General features: G+C 38.5%; 1 non-coding gene across 1 annotated transcript; it reads right to left on the bottom strand.

The window, feature by feature from the left end:
* Positions 1-1,023: 1,023 nt before the first annotated feature.
* On the bottom strand, positions 1,024-1,125 carry LOC127691822 (U6 spliceosomal RNA). The gene has a single exon (XR_007979394.1). It is a non-coding gene; the product is annotated as a U6 spliceosomal RNA (small nuclear RNA).
* Positions 1,126-5,991: the final 4,866 nt, after the last annotated feature.

Raw genomic sequence — 5,991 nt, 5'->3', positions numbered from 1 at the left:
AGTAGATTCTTGTTGATTACTATCTAGTCTGTCATATTTTGTTACACAGCAGCTCCACTTAAGACATTCAGTCATAGGTTTGGTCTATAGAACAGCAAGACACAGAAGATTAAAAGTCATATACAAGGCTATAAAGCTTATGTGTTCTTAGAGAAAGCATAAGTTATCTTAGAAGATTATGTCTTAACTTTTACTTGAATTAGAATGACTTGAGAAGCTTCTTAAGACACCAATCATTCCATCTAAAACTGGTGCTTCTGATTCAGGATATTTGGGATAGAACTCTTCAATTTCATTTCTTACCAGTTCCTAAGTAGTATAGACACTGGTGATCTACCCACCACTCCTGAATGTATGCTTTGGTGTATGCTGCAGAAATCCACTGGTCACCTTTTTTCTCCATAAATTGATTAATTTACTTTTTGTCCTGATCACAGCCTCTCTTCCCAGTTCCTCCATCTTCCCTCCCCTCCCCTTGACGCCTCTTTTACTCCTCAGAGAATTGGAGTTCTCCCATAACTATCAACCCACTTTGTCATATCAAGTTTTAGTACTAGATGTATCTTCTACTGAGACTAGTCAAGGCTGCCCAGTTAGGGGAATGGGTACCAAAGTCAGGCAACAGAGTCAGAGACAACCCCTGCTTTCACTTTTAGGTATCCCATGTGAAGACCAATCTGAGGAACTGATGTATGTGCAGAGGGCCTAGGTCAGCCCCATGCATGCTACCCTTTGGTGGTTCAGTCTCTATTACTCCCTATGGGCTCAGGTTAGTTGTTCTATGGGTTTTCTTGTGGTGTCTTGACCCCTCTGACTCCTACAATTCTTTCTTTCCCTCTCCCACAAGATTCTACAAACTCCACCAAATGTTTGGCTGTGGGTCTCTCTATCTGTTTCCATCTGGTACAGGGCAGAACCTCTCAGATAGCAGTTATTCTAGGCTCATGTCTGCAAGTATATCAAAATAGCATTAATTGTGTCAGGGGTAGGCTCTTTCTCATGTCATGGGTCTCAAGGTTGGTCAAAAAAATATGAAATGAATTTGTGTGTCATCCTTGCACAGGGGCCATGCTAATCTTTTCTGTATTGTTCCACTTTTAGTATGTGTGCTGCTGAAGAGAGTACAATAGGTCAAGTTCTTATTTCTGGAAACACACACATACAGCTGAAAGAGCATACCCATCTACTGGACAAGCCTAAGATGGTAACTTTTACTTATCTGTGTGTGCTACATGTCCTTACTGGATGCCTATATGGTTTTGGTGTGTCCTAAATGGTTACCTGTGATTAAATCAGCACTGGTTTAATATACCTAAAAAGCTGGATCTGGAATTCTGACCAAGTGTGCAGTGATTGGCTTCAAGTACATTATAACACAAAGATTTGTGCTCCAAAGACATAGGTAATCAGGAACATCTTCTGAGAACACATAATATCCCACTTCCTTTTCTGACTTCCAGCAATTATTACCCAAAGGTCTGCAACTTTCAAAGGTGTAGTCCCTGTTCTGAAATAACACCAAGACATCCTAAGAATTTTCTACCTGCTACCCATTTCAGCTCGCCACCAACATCTTCACCCCACTTCACTCTTCTTACAAAGACAAAAATATGATTGCATCAACTTCCTACACAAAATCACTTCTACTGTCCACGAAATTCCTTAGTGTCCCCAGCCTGTACTTTTAGCCTCACCATTTGCTGTTCTCCCAACACAAACTCTAGTGTTGTGTTCTACTGTTCCTGGTGAGTGGGATTTTTCTCACTACCCGCTGGAATACAGCATGCTCCCATTTTAATAGTTGGAAATCCTCATCCTTGACGGTGTCTTTTTCTAATCTACTGAGGCTTGAAGTTCTTGTCCTTTGTGGATCTTCCTAGACCTAAATGCTTCTTTATCAGCATTGTAAACAATTGGAGATAAACTTCTTTTTCAACATGGCAAACATTGAAAAGATCCTGATGGGATAAATATTTATCAATTTCTCCATGTCCTCCAGACTACAATTAAACTTTTAGATAATGAAGACTATGAGTAATTCTTCTTATAATTCTAGTTCTTAGTGAAATGTGACCTCACATAATCCAACCAAATGGCGTCCCATGGTGGAAGACTGTCTCCAAAAGTAAACAAAAATGGATGACACTGATAATACATTTGAGTGCTTAAAGATGTCTGTTGATCCTTTAGGGAAACAAAAAATAGTGTAAGTTCATAAACAAGTTGATAAAAGAGAAAGAACAATAGAAATCTTGATTTCTACAATATATTTCTAACTCTATTTTATAAAGTAACTTTACTCTTAATATTGTAAATGACTGGTTACCCACAATTGTGTGATGAATTAACTACCAGAGAGGCTCATATGATGGAAACAATGACCAGCCTGCCATCTGTACCACAATAACTTCATAAGTGGATCTTGTGCCATATCGTCTGTAGAAGAACTACAGCTCTGACCCATGCTTCAACTGCAACCTTATGAAACAGAAAAACCACAAAATGTCCTGTGGAGAAACTTCCAATTCCTTACCCACAGTCACTGTGAAATGATAATTTATTGTTTCAAGCATGTGCTTTGCTGTAATTTGTTAGGTGGCTATAGATAATTAGCATCCTTATTAATATGCCAGTTCTTTTATAGAGATAGTTTTAACATGAGCAAGGAAGATAATCTTCAATCGCATCAAACATTTTACCTGGACTTTAATTTATTTTTTAATATCTGAATTTATAAGTGGCCAGAGAAGATACTTTGGTTCATCAACTTTGTGGGTCAAGAATTAGCTAAAATTCAGAGTCAGTCTATGGAAGGAATATGTCTAAAGATATGCTCCCATAAACATATTAGGTAGATGCTTTCACACCAGAATTGAAGGCAATTGTTATGCTAACTTTGTCCAGTCACACTTTGGTCAATGATACTCATGTGAACAGAATCCCATTGCATACTTCACAAAAACTCTCCATAAGCTCATAAAATATTATTTGGAGAGGATATCTGAGTCTAGCTGAGCCAATAAGATATTTTCTCCCATATATTTAGAATCAACATACAATGATTTTTTTGTTAACTTTTAGGACATAGAGTGTTTTATAGATTCACACTCTAATATAAAAGCCACATTGTAAGCATATATCGGACATAGAGGAAGATTACAGGGTTTATAAAATAATAAACCTAAAGCAAATATATAAAATTAATCATGGTGAGGAAAGACAGAACTACTACTACTATTACTACTGCTGCTGCTACTGCTACTGCTACTACTACTACAACAACAACAACAACTACTACTACTATTACACACACACACACACACACACACACACACACACACACGTGCGCGCACGTGCACAGACACACACATACAGACACAGAGAGGGGGTAGGGAGAGAGAAAAGTTTTATTAGTTAAAATCTTTTAAAATTGTTTCATAATTTCATATGTGTATAAAATATATTTAGAGTTAACCAACTCTGTGTCTTCTCTAAAATAATTGCTATACTCCACTGAGTCCAATTAGTGGCGAATGAATAAACATGGGCTTAGGGCTTTCCGTTAGAGCACAGGGCCCATATCTACAAAGCAAACTGAATCCAGCCTCCCCAGCAGATATAAACTGCCAATAGCTCTTCAACTAGTGTTGAAGTTCTATGCACATCAGAATGTTGACTAAGTTGGTCTCCTGCAGGTCTTGTGCAAGCAACCACAGATGCTGTGAGTGTGTAAAAATCAACATTCCTAAGACACTCTTTTACAGAAGTTCTCACAAACCTCCCTGGTCCTTTTAGTGTCTCTGTCCCCTCTGAGCCTTGAAGACAGAGATGTCCCATTCGTGACTGAGCATTCCTCATTCATTTATTCTTTATATTTTGATCAGGTCTGAGTCTCTGTGCTAACCATTACTTACAGAGAAAGAAGTGTCTTAGTTAAGGAGTTAGGGCTGTATTAACCTGTGGGTTTAATGATAAATATTTAGAAAGCATCTTGATACTATGTGTCCTTTTAGCAAAAAGGTTATAGTTGGCTCTTCTCTAGGTTCTCTGACCTCCTCAGCAAGGCATTCATGGTCAGGTCCACAGTACTAGGTATGAGATTCCTCTTATGGAAGTGACTTCAAATCCCATTGGAAAACTGTTGTTTGCCCCCTTCACATTACAGGAACAGTCTACCAATGGTCATGGCCTACCAGGCTAGTCTCTATTATAGACCCTGGTGTTCACCACTGGATAAGTATATTAATAACTTTCTTCTCTAGTCCCTGATTTTAGTGGGATTGCTTCAAGTTTCTCTCCATTTAGTTTGATGTTGGCTACCAGTTTGCTGTATATTGCTTTAACGATGTTTAGGTATGGGCCTTGAATTCCTGTTCTTTCCAACACTTTTAGCATGAAAGGACGCTGGATTTTGTCAAATGCTTTTTCTGCATCTAATGAGATAATCATATGTTTTTTTTTTCTTCGAGTTTGTTTATGTAGTGTATAGCATTGATGGATTTCCTTATATTGAACCATCCCTGAATCTCTGGGATGAAGCCTACTTGATCATGGTGGATGATCGTTTTGATGTGTTCTTGGATTCGGTTGGCAAGAATTTTATTAAATATTTTTGCATCAATATTCATAAGAGAAATTGGCCTGAAGTTCTCTTTCTTTGTTGGGTCTTTGTGTGGTTTTGGTATCAGTGTAATTGTGGTTTCATAGAACGAGTTGGGTAGAGTTCCTTCTGTTTCTATTTTGTGGAATAGTTTGAAGAGTATTGGTGTTAGGTCTTCTATGAAGGTCTGATAGAACTCTGCACTGAAGCCATCTGGTCCCGTGCTTTTTTTGGTTGGGAGACTTTCTATGACCCTTTTTATTTCTTCAGGTGTTATGGGACTGTTTAGTTGATTTACTTGATCCTGATTTAGTTTTGGTGTCGGATATCTGTCTAGGAAACTGTCCATTTCCTCCAGATTCTCCAGTTGTGTTGAATATAGGCTTTTGTAGTAGGATCTAATGATTTTTTGAATTTCCTCAGTTTCTGTTGTTATATCTCCCTTTTCATTTCTAAGTTTGTTAATCTGGATACTGTCTCTGTGCCCTTTGCTTTAAGACCAAGAATTGACAAATGGGACCTCATAAAATTACAAAGTTTCTATAAGGCAAAGGACACTGTTAAAAGGACAAAACGGCAACCATCAAATTGGGAAAGGATATTCACCAACCCCACATCTGATAGAGGGCTAATATCCAATATATACAAAGAACTCAAGAAGTTCTAGACCCCAGGAAACCAAATAACCCTATTAAAAATGGTGGTATAGATCTTAACAAAGAATTTTCACCTGAAGAAATTCGGATGGCCGAGAGGCACCATAAGAAGTGCTCAACATCATTAGTCATTAGGGAAATGCAGATCAAAACAACCCTGAGATTTCACCTTACACCAGTCAGAATGGCTAAGGTCAAAAACTCAGGAGACAGCAGGTATTGGCAAGGATGTGGAGAAAGAGGAACACTCCTCCACTGCTGGTGGGGCTATAAGATGGTACAACCACTGTGGAAATCAGTCTGGAGGTTCCTCAGAAAACTGGACATGAGACTTCCAGAGGACCCTGCTATACCTCTCCTGGGCATATACCCAAAGGATTCCCTGGCATGCAATAAAGACACCTGCTCCATTATGTTCATAGCAGCCTTATTTATAATAGCCAGAAGCTGGAAAGAACCTAGATGCCCCTCAAAGGAGGAATGGATACAGAAAATGTGGTATATTTACACAATGGAATATTACTCAGCAATTAGAAACAATGAATTCACAAAATTTTTAGGCAAATGGTTTGATCTGGAAAATATCATCCTAAGTGAGGTAACCCAATCACAAAAGAATACACATGGAATGCAATCTCTGATAAGTGGATATTAATTAGCCCAGAAGCCCTGAATACCCAAGGCACAAATTGCCTAACAAATGACTCCCATGAAGAAGTATGGAGAGGGTCCTGA

This window comes from Apodemus sylvaticus, chromosome 8 (genome assembly GCF_947179515.1).
Source record: "Apodemus sylvaticus chromosome 8, mApoSyl1.1, whole genome shotgun sequence".
NCBI classification, from domain to species: Eukaryota; Metazoa; Chordata; class Mammalia; order Rodentia; family Muridae; genus Apodemus; species Apodemus sylvaticus.
This window is presented reverse-complemented; position numbering and strand designations above follow the sequence as displayed.